This window comes from Rissa tridactyla, chromosome 3, assembly GCF_028500815.1.
Source record: "Rissa tridactyla isolate bRisTri1 chromosome 3, bRisTri1.patW.cur.20221130, whole genome shotgun sequence".
Taxonomy (NCBI): Eukaryota; Metazoa; Chordata; class Aves; order Charadriiformes; family Laridae; genus Rissa; species Rissa tridactyla.
This window is the reverse complement of record NC_071468.1, coordinates 8060222-8083060: the sequence shown is the minus strand read 5'-3', so window position 1 is coordinate 8083060 and position 22839 is coordinate 8060222. Positions and strand designations below refer to the sequence as shown.

The 22839-nt window shown below is 43.2% G+C and overlaps 1 protein-coding gene across 2 annotated transcripts in view; it reads left to right on the top strand.

Moving 5' to 3' along the window:
* The window catches only part of SPTBN1 (spectrin beta, non-erythrocytic 1), a 135999-nt gene that overhangs the window by 19483 nt on the left and 93677 nt on the right, over window positions 1–22839 (top strand). The gene's annotated exons all lie outside the window — the stretch shown is intronic.

Below are 22839 nucleotides of genomic sequence, written 5' to 3'. Positions count from 1 at the left end.
GTGTTTCTGTATGGGCTCCCAGTGTTAACTTGGGATTGGACAGTCCCCAGAAATGTGGTAGTGATTTTGAGTTTCACCCCCTCCTGCATCCCCTGTAGTAACATCTTTTATTCTCACGCTTTGCCAGGGTACTGAGAGAATAGCAGCCACTGGTGAAGTGAGCAGATGAATACAGATGGCTCTTGTGCCGAGTGCCTTCGTTTTGAAGTTGGAGGCTTTCAGCAGCCTTCAGGAATTCAGAGATTTTATTTTAAATCAGGATTTCTGTTCATCTTTCCGTTAATTTCCCTGTTCTGGCATAAATTCACAGGTTACAAAAAGATTCTGGAACAGTATGGCACTAGTATTTGTGCTGCTTATATCCATTTAATATTGAAATACATCATGATAGGCTCTGAAAAGTGTGCAACAAAATTAAGTTGTGAAACAATCCCTGTTTTGTTGTACAGAACATATGATCATTTCGAATGGTATGAAGTTTTAATAGGCATTAAATCTTTGTAAAATATCCAGCGTAAGTCTTCTGTGTCTGCAATTAATAAGTAATTCAGCCATGTCAAAGTCAAGCAAGAACAAATCCCCTGTACCATCTGTCTAATCTATCTGTGTCAAATATGGCTTGTTTGGGTCTGTCCTTCTACAGTCTGTTCTAAATAGATTAAATTGAAATTTCTGGTCAATTAATATTTTTCTCTTGATGTTTGTAACTCAGGTAATAAATATGTTTTCATGCTAGTTTTACAACGTATTTGGTAAACAAGAATGTGGTAGTCAGCACAAATACATTTTTGTCGTGATTGGCCAAAGTGTTTTTACAGCTAAAACACCTTTTCAGCAGTTACTAAGTAGAGTATTTTAATGTGAAATGTCTGAATGAAGGGGTTGTAATACAGACACTTGCAGGGTAACAAGCACCAAAATGGATAGCGCAGATTCTTCTATTGCCTAGAGCTTGTTTTCTGTTGATCCACTGCTACCCTGTAAGGGCTCCATTCTGTTTGCCTGAAACTTGCATTAGTTTTCTGGAATGTCAGAAATGAATATTTGAAAGAACTTACTGTTTCACTTCTATTTCATTTTGGCAGTCTGTGTGAGCCGTCACCTGTCCCTTCTAAATGCTGGAGGAGTGAAAATAATAGTATTGCAGTATGACAAAAATAAACCCTGAATTTTGCAGGTAACCTTTTCTTTTGACATCTTTCCAAAACCAAACTGATGTAGTGACATACGTCCTTGTGGATTACAAAGGATGCTAATGCGACTGTTGCTTTAGTCGCAGCTCCTGTTTGAGCAAAGGAAGCTCCAGTTTGTGTAATGCTAGCTTTGTGTGCTGTGGGCATTAGCGTGTGATTGCATAAATACCACGCTGTGGCATTGTCTGATGATTTGCATCCTACCTCCCTGTTCTGCACGTAGATGTGACTGACTTTTAGGCAGAGAATAGTGAAATTGTCAGGATTCAGAAATCCTGTGCCTGATGAGGGCTCTTTAGGAGAGAATCAGACCTCCCCATGCTGGCAGGCTGCTCCTGTCACCACAGTGGGTTGCAGCCCTTGCCCTAAGCCCGCAGGAGGGATGCTCGAGAGCTCAGGGTGGGAGCTTGACTCATGCATCTGTGCGACTTACAGGTTGTGTTGACAAACCAGCAGCTTTGCACCCCAGCTCTGCCACTCCTGCGCCGCGTCTGCATGGCCTACAAGTGTCTGCGCACCCACCCTTTGTTTTAGTGTGTGCCAGCTCACTCCTACAGCTTGGGAACTTGAGTTTTCTCTCCAGGGCTATTATTAAAGGCAGCACAGATACAGCTTGTGTTCATCATTATCCTATCAAGAGAACCAGATTGCAGAGTTTTTCCTGAGATGCCTGTTTGGAAAAAGAAGCCAGGGACAATCTAGAAATTCTGCATTTTTATGTATTCAGTTGTATTACTATGCTCTACCTCTCACCACCTTCCCCTGTCCTCTGTTAAAAATTTTTTTTACCTTCACTTGCATGTGCTTTATGCAGAGAGATTCCTGCTCTCAAGACAGCTGAACCTGATGTGCGGTGCCATGCCGAAGGAAACGCAAAGTCTAGTCATTTAGGAATTAAAATGGCTGAATCATTGTGGGGTGAGACAGTGCGTTAAGATGGAGTCAACCAAGCAGAACATTCTAGAAATGAGGGGGCGCTTTTGCTGTCACAGTTGAAATTATCAGTCGTCTTTTTGTATGTTGTGTTGACATTAATGCCATCACTAATATAAATGTTTTATATGAAATTCCACCTTCAGTGCTTCGTTCTGTCCAGCTGTAATACCAAGTGTTGCACAAATAGAAACGAACAGCAGGATCCTTAGGAAAGAGGCTAAGCAGTGATCGTAGGTCTGTTTTAACCTCTTGCTGTCTTCACAGTACATGTTTTTTAATGGAGAGTATAATAATCGAAAAGCTAGCATAGTGTAATCCTGAGGTTTATATTAAAGCCTCTTACTAGTGCATCGTGCATTTCAAAACATTCCCATTAATATAGTCACATTGAGAAATGTACTGATCCAGACATTTTCTGGTTTTACCATTCCAAATAAGGATGCTTTAATTACTGTTGACCTGATTTGAATATGGGCTTGACTGATTTCATTTAGAATATTGATTGCAGTGTATTGGATTGGTCATGTTTTTGGTTTATTTCTCTAGCAGCTACCATCCTTGCTCAAATCTGTGAGTTTATATCTCACTTTTTTCGTGATGCCCAGAGAAGGAGAGCTTTAACACATGTGTTGGGAAGAGGGACTTTGCACGCTTTAGGGTCTCCGCGTGCGTCCTGTTCATTCCCATATTGACGGTTTAGGTGACGTGCTGTCAGTGAGCTGGGCGCTCTGTTGTGTGTGGGATTGCAGCGTACTGAGCACACTGCACCTCACGTGAGTAACAGTTGGCCCTGTTGCTGCATTGCCCTGTGTTTCTGTATTTACTGCATGCAGACATTTTGGTTGTGCCAGGGAAGGATAAATTGCATGGCTTTTTAATACGTTTTAAAATTCCAAATTGGTAACAAAACGCGTAGATTGTCTAAGACTTTTATGTGCACTACATTTTCAGGCCAGCCATATGAAAGTCATTCTGTATTTGAGATTTTCTCAGGGAGTTGCAGGTGCCCCTGAACAACTGGTACTCAGTCTGTCTGCTTCTCTTACGCCCCTTCCTATCCTTCCCGTCACAAAGGGACACAGGACCGACCTGGTCTTTTCAGTTAATGTGCTCCTTGCACTGTTATGTGTTGTTTCTTGCTTTTGCTGTAGGTAGTGGATGCTTGGGTGCTGCTTCATGGGTGGAGGGCCATTGAGAAAACAGTAATCAGGGCTCCAGGAGGCATCTGGGAACACTACAAGCAGCAATGCTACCTCAACTTGTGAGGTCTCTGGAAGCCTACAGTAGTGCTTCACTTTCACTAATGAATTGTTATGCTGCATTTTTGGTGATGAGGGGAGCTGGGCTTTCTCCAGATGCATACAAGCTACAACAGCAACATGAAAGCACAACTGGTTGGCTAGGAGGGAGAGTAAGATCAGAAATAAATTCAATTTAAAAAAAAAAAAAAAAGACAGGGAATGTCATTTGAAGCAAGTGACGGGGTGGATCTGTACAATATGTTAAAATCTATTCCTAGTAGGAGTAATAGAACTAGTCCCACTGCCTTTAAAACTGTAAGACAAATGGCAGTTTTCTAAATCCTTCAAAAAAGAACTTTTCTGGTGTTTTTTGTTGTTTCCCCCCTCCCCCCTTTCCCTGTACTCTTATTTGATAATGCTTTTAAAGCTGTAAGGTTTTATTTTTGCCTTGAAAGTGAAACAATGCTCAGGATTTCCCTCAGGAAACAAAGCTTTTAGAGCCTGAAAAGATGGCAGAGAGCATTCTCCTCTGGAAGTTTTTCTTCACCCAAGATGTCTGTCTAGAGTGATGTGTAGGAGAAAAAAAAAGCAAGAAGATCTGGAGAGCCTCCAAGTATTTAAAAGGACTGTGTAGTAAACAGTCATTAGGTGGAAATGATCAGGATTAGCACTTTCTAAATTACTTTAGGGCTGTATGTTTTTTGGTTTTTGTTTTTTTTTTTTTTTTTACCGTAAATCTCCAGGTGTAAACCTTAAATGTGTGACAATTCTTAACTTCTACCTTCAAAATATAAATAAGGTTCTACCGTTTGTCTGCAAGCATTCCTTCATGAATGTATCACCTTGACATACTTAAGAGGCAGAAAAAAATGAAAACACCTTGTTATTTTCTAAACATTTTCAGAACCTGGTTCTGGATTTTTATTTTTATTTTTTGTTGTGTGAGAGGCATTACTGCAATCTTACAGGATAATTCATAACATTGCATTTGCAATGTCAGATTCTATATTCAGGTGTCTTGTGTGAGTTAGTACCTGGCTTATCTCAGGTAGTTATAGCTATTTTAAACATGGATGTGGTTGCTCAGCTTGCGTACAGTGAGCTTTACTCTGGAAGCATTTGCTTTCCACTATTTGGACTCTTATTTCTGCCTTGTAACTAGCCAGATTCTGCATCTCCCTGCTGGTATCTTTGGGATATAACCTTTCCTTGGGGTTAACATTTAGTATCCATGTTGATATTTTTTGTTTCTCACCATTAATTTAAGAAAATGGTATGATGGTTGTGTTGTTCTGGATAAACCCTAAGCTGTTGCCCCAGGCAACAAGAAATAGTCCGGGTTTCCTTCTTTCTTCAGTTGATCATGTTGATCTCGAGGCAGTTAAAGAATAGAAACCGGTTTACTGTGGTTGAGCACTCTGTACGGCCCACAAACTGGCTGTACATTATTCTTCTTATATGATTTTTTAATCTTATTGCAGGTACATGAAATACAATAATATTGACATAACGACCGATCTGTTCAGTATCAATGGCAAGTGAAGGATGTCTCTTTCAGTTTCTTTCTTCCTCTATGGAAATTGCTTCATGTATTTCCATAACCCAAGACAATTAAAGGTGCTAAAGTCTTCTGAATTTTGGGGAAACGGTGGAGGTTTTCCACAGCAAGCCCTGAATGCAGGGAGCATGAATCAAGATACCAGAGGTACAGTAAAGCTGAATACTACTAGCCAGCAACATTTTTGTCCTTGGAGGCAGTTGATCAGATTCAAATCTGATAATAAAAGCAAAACCAAAACCAACCAACCAAACATCCACATCCTGGATAAATTAATGTAATTCTACTTTGGCACTTTGGGTTGGAATTTAGAGCAAATTTGTGTGGTCTGTGCAGATACTGAGGGGAAACAGCACAATTTCTCCACAGTTTCTGAGCCATGTAGTAATGCAGCAAACCACCAAACTTCTTACACGCTTCAAAGAAACAAATAACATTTAACTGGATGAGGATTTCAGGCCATCAGTCCATCCGTTGGAAACAGGAGAATGCAGCTCAAAAACTGTTCAAGGAATGGAGTTGGTTTGTAGTGGAAGTGTTTCCTCACTTCATCTATCCGCAGTGGAGAGAATGGGTAGTCATTTTCTGACGGATCAAACGTTGGTTTGCCATCCATGGAAGAACGTTTCATGATGTAAAATGGAACCTTTCTGTACTTGTAATTTCTTAACGTTTCTTTTTGCTGTTTGAATTTTCTGGGGTAGAAAGGGAAGTTGGACAGACCCCACAAGCCTGCTCTTTTCAGTGTCTCCTTACCCATGTTTAGTGTAGAGGCGGGGTGGCTGTACGTGGCTTCAAGGCATCTGTCACACCAGCCAGCTGGTGAACAGAGGGAAACCCCTGTAGTCGTTCACACATTTATTGTGTAAATAGGGATTTTTTTATTATTTTTTTTTTTTACTTTTTTCAACCAAAAGTACAATTGTGACTGACAAAGTCATGGAGTGACTGCATCAGTGGACAAGGGAAGAGCAATGGACATCATCTGTCTGGACTTCTGCAAGGCCTTTGACACGGTCCCCCACAACATCCTTCTCTCTAAGTTGGAGAGATACGGATTTGATGGGTGGACTCTTCGGGTGGATAAGGAAGTGGCTGGATGGTCGCATCCAGAGGGTAGTGGTCAATGGCTTGATGTCCAGATGGAGAGGGGTGACAAGTGGTGTCCCTCAGGGGTCCGTACTGGGACCGGTGCTGTTTAATATCTTCATCAGTGACATAGACAGTGGGATCAAGTGCACCCTCAGCAAGTTTGCCAACAACACTAAGCTGAGTGGTGCAGTCAATGTGCCAGAGGGACGGGATGTCATCCAGAGGGACCTGGACGAGATGGAGAGGTGGGCGCGAGCAAACCTCATGAAGTTCAACCAGGCCAAGTGCAAGGTCCTACACTTGGGTCGGGACAACCCTCGTTATCAATACAGGCTGGGGGATGATGTGACAGAGAGCAGCCCTGCAGAAAAGGACTTGGGGGTACTGGTGCGTGAAAGGCTGGACATGAGCCAACAATGTGTGCTTGCAGCCCAGAAGGCCAATTGCATCCTGGGCTGCATCAAAAGAAGCGTGGCCAGCAGGTCCAGGGAGGTGATTCTCCCCCTCTGCTCTGCTCTCGTGAGACCCCACCTGGAGTCCTGTGTCCAGCCCTGGAGCCCTCAGCACAAGAAGGACATGGACCTGTTGGAGTGGGTCCAGAGGATGATGCGAGGGCTGGAGCCCCTCTGCTATGAGGACAGGCTGAGAGAGTTGGCGTTGTTCAGCCCGGAGAAGAGAAGGCTCCGGGGAGACCTTATAGCAGCCTTCCAGTATCTGGAGGGGGCCTACAGGAGAGATGGGGAGGGGCTGTTTGCAAGGGCATGTAGCGATAGGACGAGGGGCAATGGCTTTAAACTAGAGCAGGGCAGGTTTAGATTAGACATTCGGAAGAAGTTCTTTACAGTGAGGGTGGTGAGGCACTGGAACAGGTTGCCCAGAGAGGTGGTGGAGGCCCCATCCCTGGAGACATTCAAGGCCAAGCTTGATGAGGCTCTGAGGAACCTGATCTAGTTGGAGATGTCCCTGCTTACTGCAGGGGGGTTGGACTAGATGACCTTCAAAGGTCCCTTCCAACCCAACACATTCTATGGTTCTGTGAAAGTCTATTTCAGAGCTGTAGGAAAAATGTAACCTCCATAGACCTTTTTCCAACCCTCCAAATTTACCACATCTACTTTTTTTCAGATGGGAGATGAGTATCTAAATCTGTAACGAGGTCACGACCTTCATACAGTCTATGTTGTGTAAGCCATATCATCGGAAAGGATGAAATCATTTTTCAGGAAGAGTTTATCAGTGGCTGTGGCCTCTGGGAAAGGTGAAGGGAAATGTCAGGTTATCCAACCAAGTCACCCTGTGCTTTGGGCAAGGAAGGGAGGGGAGCCTGGATGTGTCTTACTAGTCGGTGCTGGAGCAGAAATGTCAATGGTCACATGTATTTTTTGCAGAAATGCAGCCTTTTTCAGTGATTTATCCTCTTTTGTAAATTCTTGGAAAAACAACCAAGTGAACGCAGCTTGTTTTGCCATTTTACGCTGATGGAAAGAAAGTGCTCATGATGTAATTTGAAATGGGAAAACCATTACATGTCAGTTATGAAAAATGCCAGTGATTTTTCTTGTGTTTTTACTTTCATAGTATTTGTTGCCAGCTGCAGTCCTTTGCACGTTCCAAATATTTTGTAGAATAAATTGAATGAACCAAGGTTCAGAAATCTGGCTGGGACTGGGTTACTTTTGTAGGCAGCTTAACTTGATAGTGGCCTCAGTGGGCTTTGGGCATCTGTATAATACTGGACAAGCAACAGTCCCCTGAGACGTGTAGCAGATGTTGTTTGCCAGTAAATGACGGGGGGAGGGGGGCAGGGGAGGAGGTGAAAATGATTAGGTATTTAGAACTCTGTCTTTGGGATGATGAGATATTTTATCATGAGTTCTAAATGCTGTGGATTTGGCATGATGTGTCAGGTTTAGTTTTTGGGACATGAAGTAAGAATGAAATAATCTGATTGCATTCAACAGTTGCCAGATAATGAAAACAACAGCCAAGATCTTAGTTAAATATGAAATGAATATCAAGTGGCATTTGTGGAACTATGAAGGGAGATTGTTATTGAGAGGAGAAGACAAGTGGAGATCAGAAGTTACTGGTTTTTGAAGGAGGAACTCTAGAATGTTCTTCAAGGATAGCACGCATAGTTATCTTATTAAAAACTCAGAAAGCAAACAGGTGATAGAAGCAATATGTTAGATACTGTCCAGTGGATAGAGCTTCATAAATCTTCAACATCTGTACCCAATTATTTAGCTTCTCTGGATTTTTTTTTTCCCCATAGTGCACATTTCTCACTATGAACTAATAGTACATAATAATAAAATCTTGGGTGTTTGCCAGCACAAACAGGGTTTTGGCTAAGTTTTAGAGTGTTTGTGGAAGTAGAAAAGCAATGCAGCTGTTGAGTTGAGTACATGCCAACTGAGGATCTATTTCCCAGGCAAAAAAACTCAAATCAGAATGAAATAATAATCGGATATTTTACATATTGCTTTATGCTGGTTTTTCTTCAACTTTTGCTGCTGCTTGTTGTGACTTTCTGGGATTTGTAGGCAGGTTTTGGGCTTTGCACCTGGTAACCAGTTGATGCTGAGTGATCACAGACGAACTACAATGTTATTTCCTTGTGATTTTTTTTTTTTTCCTGAGTGCTTCACAAGATGAGGTTTGAGACCTTAGTGTGAAAGGGCTTTGTACAATAGTGCTGTTTCCCGGTGGGGCCAGTGCAAAGACCCCTAAAGCTCTTGGACCAAACTATTGTTATTTTTTTTCTGTTGCCACAAAGCCGTTTCCATTCCTTGGGTGTACAAGGCTAGCAAAGCTGCTGTATGCAAATGAAGCCATATTTACATACATACTAGAAGCTGTTTATAACGAAGTGCCAATAACAATAGTTAGATAATTTGAAAGAGCACAATGTCATTGGTTTGTTTATTTGCCTGTTTTACTTAGAGCATTTAGAACTGTGAATAACACGCGTCAGAGGAAAGTACCTTTTGCCCTGGGCACTTAGAGTGCACCAGCGTGCCTGGTGCTGGGGAGCACTTCTGGCCCTGGTGCCTGGAAAACATCCTTCACTGTTGTGTAGCCAAGGTCTAGGCTCGCCGAGGTCAGCTGGGGCAGGGCCGGCTGGGAGTTGTGTCGCTGCAGCTGCAGCTTGGCTGCCCTGGGTGAAGCTTCCTTGGCTGGAGGAGCTGTACTCACCTGGCAGTAGAACCTTGTGTGTGGCTTATGCTAAGCCAGGGCCTTGCAGAGTCCTTCAACCTCGTATGGGCAAAGATGGATTGTAGTATCGGAGATGGATGAGACGTTTCAAGTAAAACTCTTTTGTTTTGATCCGTTGTGATGCCACTGATTTTTACAGAGTTATTTGTTAGGCTTTTCTCATGCTGTTCATAAATAAAGTGCTGCCATGAAGTTTTGGGGAAGAATATTATGGTGGTCCTTTTAAAGCAGCCGAGGCACCTTAGTTAATTGCAGAAGTGCCAGCCTTTGTCACAGAAAGTGCAGAAGCATACAAGTAGGCACTCTATTAGCAAGCTGACACGAGAAACCTGGAAAAAGTCATCACTATATCATACATAAAATGATAAATATCTCTTTAAAAAAATAGAAAAAAATAAATTTAGTCATAGTTGAAACATCAAAGAACCAAGATAATGACCCAAGTTATTTAAGATATAGCTTTTCTGGGCTTTTGCTCCACATCTGTCATCTTATTTCCCAGGGTTTTAAATTCTGGCCTTCATGCTTTTTCCTTCAAGGATGTATCTCAAATTGTTTGGTGACAAATGCCCTGAATAACAAATTGACTTAATTTAGATGGTATTAAGGCTCTTTAACCCTTTTCAAAGGGCAGGGATGCACTGAAGACCTACAGGCATGCATTTAAATTAAGGCAATAATGATATATATTTCTTTTCCTTGCCTGAAAACCCCTGACTATTTTATCTATGCATCAGATGAAAGTTTTAAGGGGAAAGGTTTCTGTTAGTCTTGTCGGGAGTTGGCCAAAAAAATGTGAAGAATGTAGAAAGGAATTAACAGCTGGTGTCCATTTAAAACTTCACTGTGGGCAGATGCAGGCAGTATGCTTAGTTTTACCTGTCTTCTTCCTCTGGTTAGTACCCACCAACCCACTAAAGGCTAGTTTAGAAGTGAGGAACCAGTTTGGATATGGTGCTCCTGATTCTTCTGCCAAGAGGCGAATGAGTGGATGATGTGTGTTTTGTTTCCTCTGGGGAGGATGAGACACACTTCCTCCTCTTTGAGAACCAGCGGCTCAAGCTGTGTTTGGTTACTTGAACCAGAAATCTCTTTGGCCTGGTAGAATTATGCTGTACGCCATCTAACTTTGTGCTTTACTCGTATAACTGTTGACATTTTCCTCTCTTGCTGGGGAAGGATCACTTTTCAAATAGCTTTCAGCCATGTTTCTGGTTTTACGTAGTCAAAAATGTGCACGTGCACAAAGAGGACCCTGTCTCTTGGGGGTGAAATGACTGCGGAGTTCTGAAATGGAGTCCTGTGCTCAGCGCTGCAACAGCTGCAGGCGTCGGGTTTGTGCTGGCTGGGCTTTGTGTGTACACGTCGGTGCTTGCGCCTGTGAGGTTTATGCCAGTGAATACGTGATGCTGCTAAAGCAGGGACGCGTGTGTTGTCAGCACGCTCCCTCCATGTGCACGGCCTTGCTGGGGGCACCTGTCATCCCAGTATCTCGGTATAAAAAAATGTAGGCTCTTTGTAAAGAGAGAAGGAAAAATCATGGACTCAGAGAGAAATCGTTTAAAGATTATACAGTACTCATACTTCCCCACTGAAGAGGGGCAGAGGATGCAGTCCCTTCAGAGGCTTCACACGCAGTTGCGCTGGGGCAGTGCCGTTCCTTCTCAGCTTATCAGCGGTGGGTGCATTGGCCACCTTGCATTGAAGCTGTTGTGGTTTGTGCTAATTTGCAGAACAATTTTTAACGTGTGTGTTTTTAAGTGGGGGATTTAATATCAAACTGCTCTGCTGTATTTCTCACCTCACTTTCCAACCAATTCTGAATTCAAAGAAATGCTGGCATTCCCTAACCGACAGTTAAGTACTGTCTTCACATAATCTCACCAAAGCAAAATTGTCCCATTCTGTTAGTAATTCTGGTTTTATTTTCAAAAGAATAAAAGAAAGAAGTAACAGCTAGAATCTATATGATACCTATAACTTACTCCAGTGCTGCATTTGGTTTGGCCATTGAGAGGCAAGGCTTTGGATGATCTTAGCTGTGACTTGGGTTTCAACTTCTGAAGGAAATGCTCATTCTGGAGCTGTCTTTGATGAGCCCCCTCTGGGAGCACCACGCTGTCCAAAATGAATTCTTTACTAGGCCAGTTCTTTGGCCAGACCTCACTGAGCTGATTAAGCATATCTGGTTAAAGCAGAGGTAGCTCCGCTAGAGAGGTCTTGGGAATTTCTGGTATCCGGACCAAGTGCGGTATGACAGCAGATAGATCATCTCAGCATTGCCATGGAGTAACTAGTACTGTCTTATGTCTCTTCTTAATGAGAGTCTCTGGGTATTTGGACTTGGGGTTGCTCCTTCATGGGTTGGTGCTGGAGCTTAGTGTGCTGCTGAAACCAGCTGTTGCCTCAACTGTGTTGCCTGTTCTGTTGCCTTATGAAGTGTGTTAGCAATTCTCTCCCCATTCCCACCCCCAGAATCTGGTTTCTGTTGTTTGTTTGTTTGCTAATTCAAAACCTGCTGACTGCGTAGCAGGTTATTTCTTCCAGGCTGGCCCTTTAAATTGCTTCCATGCTCTGCCTGCCTGGCTGTGAAATATCACTAATAAACAAAGCCCAGAACAAAAAGCCTACACAACAATCCCTAGGCATCTCCCTGGGTGCGGTTTCCCACCACTGCTCTGCAGTGTGGAGGCAGAGCCAGAACAGCTCAGTCTCATTCTTCCTGCCCTGGAAGTTGTCATCAGGCAGCCTCCCCCAACCCGCACCTCCAAGGAGCACAGTCTGCCTGTCCTGAATTTCTCCTCCTTCGCTGAGGGTGATGGAGCCTTTCCCTGCCCTAAAATAAAAAGCTCTGACATAGAGGAGGTTTGTCTAGGTGTAAAGCAGTATAGCTTGAGATTACTCCCTGTTTTGTGTCTTCTCCCTCATAGGCATACCTGGATTCCAAGCCTCCCACGGCTGCATCTTGTTCTGGCTGTGCCTCAGCTCAGCACTGCGGCGTGACCCAGGTGGGCGTCGCATCCTCCTCCCTGTGGGAAGGAAACCGGGGGCTCATGGGGATCCCGGGGAGGGAAAATGTCACAGAGCCTGGGCAGAGGCTCTGGTTCACTTCTACTCACTACAGGCGGAATGTATATTGATTGGGCTGTACCTCTGTGTTGCCCTGTTTCCCCCCCCGGCAAGTAAGCCTGGACATTCATCTAAATCTCTTAGCGCATGGTATCCAGGTCCTATAGAATTCTTTCTTTCCCTAGCTTGAAGTAGCTGTTATACCCTGTTGTATATTCGTTTTGTTCCAGTTCATCAAACATCTCAGTGCTTGAAGTGTTACTTTGGTCAAGAAGTAATTCTTTGCACCCCCCCTTTTTTTTTTTTTTTTTTTTTTCTCCTGTGCCTGTTAGCTTTATAGTGGCTGGACAAAAAGTAGCTGCACAACAGCACTGGGAAATAGTGTTTTGTATTCTCCGTACAGGCTGTACCTTTGGTCCGTGCTCTTGACCTCTGATGGCTCCAGTCGCAAAGTCAACTATGCACATTTATTAACTGTCAAAGAAGTTGGAAGATGTATTAATAACAAGGCTAGGAAGGGTGGGGTGTGGAAATGGAGAGGGAAAATAGAAGTGCAAGAGAGACAGCAGTTGGCTGGCTGAATCCTCAGGCCTGTTGACTTGGCAGCCCTCCTCCTGTAAGGAGGCCAGAGCTATCGTATCTCAGATTCCCGGAGAGAAACTGCAGGAGGAGGAATATGCTCGCAGATGTAAGTGTGTCAATCTACTGTAGCCAGCTTTGAGTTAGCTTTTGCATTCGCACATTGCAAAGACAGGCTCAGTTGCCCTCATTGCAAACGTTCTCTCATTGGAAATGTAATTCAGGGTTATTTCTTCTGTGTAAGACCCTCGCGGTAGGAGTTAAAGTGAGGCAGAAACCTCCCATTCTGGCTTTATGATCGATGAACACACGTTGCACAGCATCTCTAGTCTCTCTCCCGTCCCTTGGGAGATGGGAAACTTGGCTGTAGCTCTCTTAATTCAAATTAATACACGTAAACGTGTATCTATAAATTACATGGTCACATGTAGGCGATCACAGTAATTATTGAATGATCAAGTGACTTCGGAGTTTTACATTTTTTTCCTAAGCAATATTTCATTTTAGGTTACCAGCTAGCTAGATGCTTCAGCCGGTGCCATTTCCATAATGCTTCTCAGCGGCCTGCGGCGGGCTGGGTATCACCTGGCACTGCCAGTTTGCTGCAGCGCTAGTTCTGGAGCACGATCAAAATAAACAGTGATGTCACCGAGGGCTTTCAGGTTGTCTGGGACTTCCTGCCAAGTTAGACCCATGGCTAGGGTGGAGGTCTTAAGGTTTTTTGCTGTACTCTGAGCACAGACAGTGATGCCTGACAGACTTCAGGCAGTGGGAGTGTCTCGGTTTTCAGTCCTTTACTGACACGCAGCTGGTTTCCAAACATCAGTGCTCTGTTTCTCATAAGCTGGGTCATGAGACAGTAGAGACCAAAAAATGGGAAACTCCTTTCCGAGGGTAACTGGTTTTCATTGTAACTCCGCTCTGCATAAGCACTTGAAAAATACTAAAAAAACCTTTTTGTTTTCTTCCACTGAAGAAAAAGGTAAATACCACTCTAGACAATTGCCCTATATTTTCACATTCTTTTGGTGAAGGCCAACCCACAGATAGCTTCTAGAACATGGTAATACTAAATATTGTCCTTTAAATTCTCAGTCACTGTGGAAGGAATTTTTTTGGTAGTTTCTTTGGAAGCCTGTTGATAACTATTGAAATATGTCAGCTTTCCTTCCTGCCAGACTGTAAGGCAAGATGTTCCGGGTGCCCTTCACCAGCTTAAAGACCCAGCATATTCATCCATGAGTACATTCAGCTGTATTCTTTAGAGGTGTTTCCAAAGTGCACCTTTGCCTTGCTCCATGATCAGGATTGAGAAGGGTCAAATGCAAAGGCTTTTAACAAAATCACGAGGTTGTTTGAAAGCTGAATGCTCCTTTGAAACAAGGTGCCGTCTCCGTGGTGTGTCTCAGAACCTGCCGTGTAGGTGTCCATTCATAAATACAGAGACAGACATATTTTCACTTCCTTGTCTCTTCTGTTGTAACAGTAAACCATCTGAATTGTGCTAAAGTGTGTATCAGAATAAAAATTACCTTGACAGTGGGAGCCTATGTAAGAAAGGTCCTTGCCGTAATTCTGGAAGGCACTGAGATGACCTGGAGCCGGTTTGATTTCAACTGCAGTTGATTTCCTCCTGTTGATTTCATTCTGCTTACAACTGCGAGCACCCTTTGTGGTACAGATGTCAGACATACAGTTAATTCAGCCTGCTCTCGTGTTTTTAGTGACTTCATATTAACATCAGAAGGTTTTTGCTATTATATTATTTTTTTTATCAAAAAGTTCAGGCAGTTCTATGGTCAAAATTTTCTCTGTGTTTTATGGTAAAATAAGTACATGGGCTGTAGAAATTGAAGGGCTCTTGGCCTGCTGACAATCATATTCCTCAGAAAAAGTATTGGCGTGCCAACTGTTTGTTACAGATGACCCCACAGGTGTGCAAACATGTATTACTTGTCTTGTAAAGCCCTAACAATATTCAGGATGCTATTCCAGTCACTGTCCAGAATGTAGGCCCTGATTTTGCTGCTCATTTTTCACTTTTCAGTTTTAAGGAGACCAGCTGCATTTGGTTTTGTACGGTCAAGCACCAGAACAAGCCCGCAGAGTTTAAATAGCAGATTTGGCAGATTTATTTAAAACTGAAGAACTGGCACTTGAATTTTACTTCACGGGAATATTTTCATTGGGCCTAGGCTTTGTAAAAGATAGATAGACAGATGCAGGAATGGAGGCGGGGAGAGAAACTGTTACGCAGAGCTGATGAGCTGGTCCCCCAGGTTTTTTTCAGCTAAGCCATTTGCATAGCAGTACACTCCCAGATATCCTGATAATTCAACAGGCTGTCTTTAACTGATTTAGGAAAGACTCTCTGAAGGTGATGAAAGTGTCTTTTAAAAGCAATTGACTAAGAGCTGCACAAGTTGAAATCTATGGGAAATTCTTTATTCACTTAATTAGAATCAGAAAATAGGATGACAGGTTTTAGAAAATGCCTAGTTGATGTTTCACAAGACAAGAGTTTTTAGAAGCTGAGTTACATCTCTTTTTGGATATAAATGTGGCTTATGAGATTGAGTGAAGCCATATTTAATCCATGGACCTCACTTGAGCAGCCATGGGCTAGCTTGTACTTACATGAGCTGAACCTCACTCTTACAAAGCTACTAAATTGCACTTAGCCCTGACTCAGCTTGTGTAAACCTTGCCAAGCAGTGATCGTTGAAGGAATACTATAAATATGTGAGGAAAATGGTCAAGTACTCTCTGTTTTGCTTAAAAACTGAATAAGAAGGTCGTATTCTTTAAGCCTGGGACTAGCACTCACAGCATGGGGAGTTTTATTAACAGAATCCTCACGCGTGTTCTGTGCCTCTGTGTGTAACTTGGTGCACACTGTGCCACCATCCAGTCTCTGTCTGGATCCCTGTAGACTTTCCATTTCAGTAGAGGCAGAAGAATATCGCTCGCTAGAATTGTGCAAACAGCTGATTACCAGAGTCCTCCCTCCCCTCAGCAGCTTGACAAAATGTGTTTCTTTTATGTTCTTCAAGTGATGAGGGGAAAAGAAAGGGCAGTGCCAGAAGGGATTTGGTGCTTATTCCACCCTTAACTTTTATATGTGGTAATGTTCTGTTCTGCTTGATTTTTGTACTCCTCTTTGTTAACTTCTTGCAGAAACCTGCCACTTTCTACCTCGGGTTTTTTTTTTTTTCTGGTTTAGTCTTTTCATGGCTTGTACATAGTTGATGGAGGGGCATGGGCTTCTCTGGAGGTTGGTTAGAGGTTAACACCTCTCTTATGAAGAAAGGCTGAGGGATTTGGGTCTCTTCAGTCTGGAAAAAACACAGCTGAGGGGGGACCTTATCAACACCTGTAAATACTTCAAGGGTGGGTGTCAGGAGGATGGGGCCAGGCCCTTTTCAGTGGTGCCCAGTGACAGGACAAGAGGTAATGGGCACAAACTTGAGCATAGGAAGTTCCACCTAAACATGGGGAGGAACTTCTTTACTTTGAGGGTGTCAGAACACTGGCACAGGCTGCCCGGAGAGGTGGTGGAGTCTCCAGCTCTGGAGACATTCAAAACCTGCCTGGACACATTCCTGTGTAACTTGCTCTAGGTGACCCTGCTCTGGCAGGGGGGTTGGACTAGATGATCTCCAGAGGTCCCTTCTAACCCTATGGCTCTATGATTCAGAGGCAATATGTAAACTGGGATGCTCCATAGAGACATGTAGGAACCTGGAGAGTCTCACCCCACAACTCCTATTATGTCTCTGGTCTCAGATGAGACCAATACGAAGCCTTCCCCTCCCACGCCTTTTGTTTTTAGGAGGCCCTTCAAATAATGTTCACATATTATGGGTTGCATGCTTGGCTGGGTGGAGCTACCTCAGATTACAGAGGACAAATTTGGACCCTGCATATCAATTAATTTATTCTATAGTTTTAACAAAAAAACTGTTGGAATCCAGATTTGCTGGGTAACGGATGAGAAACTGGGTGAAATTTTGTAGCTTTAAATGTGGAGAGAATCAGACTATAAGCTTTAAATGATCCTTGTTGGAACTGAATGGTTGGAAATAAAGATTTGGTTCATGTTTACTAATGAACTTTTTCTCAGTTATTATTTCCTCTGTGCTCTTGGCTGGGATGCTGGGTGCTTAGTTGTAAGCACTGTATTTGCTGAACCAGTTTGAATCTTTGTCCCGTGTGTCGCACATGTTGGTCGCGGGTGTGTGACAGTCACCCCTGCTGAAAACACTTGGATTTCCAGTACAGTGAGCTGTATTTTTGTTTACAGTGAACAGCGCAAACACTTTTTGAAGTTGTTTCACTGCTTAGGTAATACATACCAGACTCCCAGCTAGAGTGTGATATCCCGGGGACCTCAGAAGAAGAAGAAGAGCCTGTAAACCACTCAGCCATTCTTAACGCCTGGTTTATGGTTTTCAAATGATTGGTTATCTGTGATGTGGGAAGTAGACCTCACTCCTGAAGGACAGGCTGTATGATTCTGATGACCTTTGTATGCTTTTCCAGCCTGTATTGGGAATAAAGAGGCTTCAGTCTTGCTTTGTTTGTGCATTCCTGAAGTGTCTGTGCCCTACACACTGACTGTGGCATTTGACTCCTCTGTAGCACAGCCTGCCTGCCCCTTTCCTATGACCTTTCAGGGTGCTTCCAGCTCTTGGCCTCCACGTCCCACAGCGGGGACAGCCAGAGGAGTCATAGAATCACAGAATGGTTTGGGTTGGAAGGGACCTTAAAGATCACCTAGCTTCTACCCCCCTGCTCTGGGCAGGGACACCTCCCACCAGACCAGGCTGCTCAAAGCCCCATCCAGCCTGGCCTTGAACACTTCCAGGGATGGGGCAGCCACAGCTTCCCTGGGCAACCTGTTCCAGTGCCTCAGCACCCTCACAGTAAAGAATTTCTTCCTAATATCTAATCTAAATCTCTCCTCTTTCAGTTTGAAACCATTACCCCTTGTCCTATCATTACCCTTCCTGATAAAGAGTCCCTCCCCATCTCTCCTGTAAGCACCCTTCAGGTGCTGGAAGGCTGCTATAAGGTCTCCCCAGAGCCTTCTCTGCTCCAGGCTGAACAACCCCAGCCAGAGTCAGCACCAGAAGGTGGGTTGACTGGGGCAGCAAGCAGGAAAGCAGTAGAGCACTCTTGGTTTGGAAAACACAGAAACAGTGTGGTTCTGTTTGTCGAAGGAAAGATGGTATTGGGTGGTAGGCTCTGCACACGAGAGAGAGAGGATATTGGAGGTCAAGGCAGTTAAAGCCTTGCCATATTAGTACTTTTATTATTTTATAATTGGTTCAGCAGCTGAAACAACAAACCAAAATGTACGCAATTGTGTTGGCTGTGCTGCCCTGTCAGAGCAGGGGAAGCTTCTTTCTGTAAAGACCGTGTTACGGTTCCTATAATACAAAGTGGTGGTCTCTGGGCTGAGCATAGAGACATGCTGGAAACCAGCTCCTTAAACTTCAGATTAAGAAGTGGGTAGAAGTGAGACATGCATTTTCCAGTCTTTTTAAGCTTTACTCACAGGACTTCACTTTTCCAATTCAGCTGCTCTGTAGAGCTCTGAGTTTCTAACTAGTACTTTTTAAATACTTGCAGAATTTGGCTTGTAGGGGTGTCTGAATATGGATATCTTTTTGTGTGCAGCCTTGAGCTTCTCCAAAAGTGTCCTAATTGACCTGTGATCAGTCCAGTTTCCTTTCTGTGGAAGTTACGGTAAGAATCTCACCCTGATGGGGAGACAAGATGTGGCTGGATGCTGGGAGCTCAGAAGAATTTCCATTCTTCAGCTTAAATACGGACTTAAAGTGACATTTTAAAATATATTAAATATCTGTTGTGCTGCTGTTAGGAGGGGGCAGTTTATTATTGCTCAGAATAAACGCAAAGTTCAGTTACATCTTAACTAGATTTTCTACCTTTTGATAATAATAATAATTCTAAAGTGAATTTGTTGCTAAAGAGTTGGACTAATTACCCTGGTCCAAGTCATCAGTAGGAGAAAAGCAGTACAAACTGCGAGTGAAAGCCTCCGGAGGTGGAAGTCCTGCAAAAAGGGTAATTGAATTGATTTCTGTGCTTGTCCAGCCTTGGTTTCAGAGAGGGCTACCAGAAAGGAGGCGGTTTGTAATTTTTGGTTTCTTTGATGTACATGAGTGAATCGTAGGAAATAGAGAGAAACGATTCCTTTTATTACAGTGGTTGGTGCTCATACTTGTTTCTGGACCATGTGGTCTAGTAACCTAGAGATGGAAGTGTCCATATCCCATTTTCAGTCCTCTCAGCCATTCAGTCACACACAATTTATCTTAACTGTCAGAAAAACTGCAATAGGTTGGACCGTGCATTAGCCAGGGAATAGTCTATCTACATAAGTAATGCAAACATTTGGGGATTGCTGTTCAAAATATATTTTCTTCAATCATAACACCATAAAAACCTCTTGACAATTCTTACACAGTAAGAGTAACATGAAGCTAACTATAGCTTAGAACGCTTCATGGAAGAATAGTAACTCTCGAAAAACTAATGTTTACTTTAAAGATAAACGTTAACTATTAGGAAGCAATTCCAGATGTGTGGTTATGGCAGAATTTTAGTGATTATAGTCTTAGCCTGTTTAGTGAATTACATTATTGCATTTAAAAGTAGCCAATGAATTTTTTTAAAATGAATTCATTCTTCAGATGGTCTGAATAAAACTGTTTGTTTTCTATTATCTGAGAAACAAACAGAGCAGTATCTGGTTTATTTTTGAAAGTAAATACAAAAGGTCTGACCCCTGGATATTGCCTTTGATAATTGTCTGAGAAAATGTTCTTCCTGGTAGCTGATTCTTTCTTCGAGCCATTTCTTCTTTTTGAAGATAATGCCAACCCCCCCCACCCTCAAATTATGCAGTATGTTTTAAAGAATGCTTTGAAATGAAACGGTTTGATCTCTTTAGTCTCATGAGGTCTTCCAGTATTGTATCAACTACAGAAGGCAATACACTGTTATATTTTATCAATGAAGACAGAAGTTTTCAAACTTACAAAACCTTTCTTTGCCCATCGTGGTGGGTCTGTGCTGAGTATTTTGGACTGGAACAGTTGTGTGCGATTTATTAGTTCACCCGTGTGCTTGCTTATCCCTCTATTTGCCTGCTGATGTCTCCCAAGGTCCAGGTGCGCGCAGTACTGGCACGGAAGTTCAGGACATGGACTAGCTGAGAAATCCCAATCCCTGTTTTCTCTGTTTTTAAGCCCCTTATAAAGGCCACTTAGAGTCTGTGTCTGAATTGTGAATGGTAATGAAGTTGGGACCTGCCATTTCTAAAATGTCTTGTTATAAGTAGGCTCGAGACTATTGTATTGTGAGAATGGGTTGGCTTGGACTCCTCTGTATTAAGACTGCTCAGGATGTTGACAGCTGAAATTCATGTTACATTTGGCTCTCCACAGAAAACATTGTTCCTTTATTAGATTGGTATTTCAGCTTAAAGCCGGGCCAGGATGTTTAAATTACAAAGATTGTTCCTGCTGGAGCACAGGCTTTCTTCTGTCCCCGTGCTTTCTGCCTGTGCTACGGATTCTATAGTGTTTTCTTGCAAGGGTGTTGGTGGGTGCTTTGCGCATGAGTGGAGAGTGCTGCAGTAAGCAAATGGTACACAATGCAACTGTTTCCTGCTTTGTGCTGACTACACAATAAAGCAATAATGTACTCAATAACACAAATCTGTACTCACAAAGTACTTGGTCAAATCATCGAGCAGGGGAGGTCTGACCCAATGAAATTATGGTATTGAGCAGCAGTTAGTGCAAGTAACATATTGGGCTTAAAATAAATATGTAAACATATGTTACATGTATGTGTATATTGTATACACACACATTTTTTTTCAGATTATGTCTTTCAACTGCAGGGCTAAGTTTATGTCTGACAGATGTCACTTGAGGTCATTAATAGTGAACTCACCTACATTAAGAGCTCCCGAAACGTTCTCACTCTTTACTCTCTGGGCAGCTGCAGGCAGTGTTTGTGTTTCCTTTTGTCAAATAGAGACACCCATAACTTAGAAACAAGATTTGCTGTTGTAGCTCAGCCCATCTGCAGGACCTCCATTTCTGTAGTAAGAAACCTGGAGCTTTCTGCTGGAGCTGGTGTTTATCTTCCCTCCCTGTTCCCAGAGGCACCAGGGGGTTGTGCCGGACCAGAGCTGCAGCAGGAGCCTTAAGAAAAATTGTTTTTCAGCGTGGGCTTAAGTAGCTGAGTCTTTCTTTGGAAGAAGGCAGGGCAACTTATTTCAGTTAGGATTGAATTGTATTATCCTCACTTCACCACAGAAGTGCTTTGCTGCGAGGTACTTGTTTTTGTCACTGCAGTGTGTGTCTGCTGCCTGTCTCTGCCTCAGAAAAGCTACCTCAGAAAAGGCAGCTTGATGTCAGCCGGCAAAAGAGGCACTGCTTTTATTTTTACCATCTTTACAGAATCAGAACAAGGTTGCAAGTATTCCAGCCCTATAGGTGTTGGATAAGAGACCCATTTCATGCTCCATTTAGCTTTATCTGGGATAGATTTTGCCTGTGTGCTGCTCAGGAAAGGTAAGAGAAGTGATAAAGCACAAGTTATAGTTGAATTTATTCTGGATCCAGTTATGTGTACGTGTAAACACAGATGATACAGAAATAAATGAAATCTGATGGCTTGTAGCATCTATACTGAATTAGCATGTTGCTGCATCCCGTTTTTAGGGTCACTGCTTTTATTTTTATAGTTTGAGCTGCTGCTTTTCCAGTGGTGTATCTCCTCCTCTTCATTGGGCAATGATGAATATAGAAAGCTGAAAAGATTGAAACTGGGGCTGTAGAACAGTCTGATTCCACTCGTCGTTTATACTATGGTTACTCCATGGACTTTATTGGAATTAACCCTGATTCCTACCTGTGTACAGGAATCAATGGGAGACTTTTGTCCAAGCTTGATAGCAGATGAGGATGAGGTGGTGAATGCTGTGCAGAAATGTTTCGTGTGGGACCTAATCCTTTCCCCTGTCTTTGCTCCATTCTGCTCCATCCCTCCTAGCGGCAGAGTCTGTCCAGCTGAGGAAGGACCCATACATCCCCTGAGCTCCCTGCTGGCAAATGTTAGCCTAGGCATGTGCAACGAAGGAGTGTCATTTTAAAGATCTTTCCCAGCGCAAGGTTTTTTCCATATTCTTTCGGTCTGTTGGCAGTTTACCGTAACTAAAGCGGTTTCTTCCCACCTCTTGTCAAGGTGGAATCTCTCACAAACAGCCTTCGGTAACAGCTTCTTAGGTAACAGCCCCAAGCGCAGCTCGTTTCACCTTTCTGTGCAAAATGAAGAGAGTATTTTGCAAGTAAATTTATGAGGATCCGTCTCTTCTGTGGTGGAGAATAGGAGAAAAATCAAACCGGCCTTTTCATCCTAGGACGTCTGGAAAATTAATGCGTCCTGAGTGCTCAAGCAGTGATAGTAAATATGTTGTTTTTCCCGTGTGAGCTGGATGTATGTCAGCTGCGGAATCCGCACACTCTTTGGATTGAATGCGAGCTGTTAAAGCCATGCTGGCAGGGATGCGGCCGGACAGGGATGTGGGAGGAGATGCGGTGCCATGCCCTGCTCCCCTGTGTCAGTAGGTGGCACCAGATGGCCGGGCCAGCGGGGAGGGAGGCTTGTCACCTCTCCACCAGCTGATCCACAAAATTAGAGATTTTTCTCAGGTACTGAGTCTTCCTGTAATATGACCGTTTCTGTTAAAACCTGGTCATGCCCCCTTTCCTAAATATTTAACTGTGTTTTTTATAACTGTTATATTTTTACAAAGGTGAATTGTGTGTTTGCTCTTCAGGGCCAGCCTTTCGGGTCTCTCGGAGCGCTGACTTTGGAGGGATTGGGTTATGGAGGATGCAACACA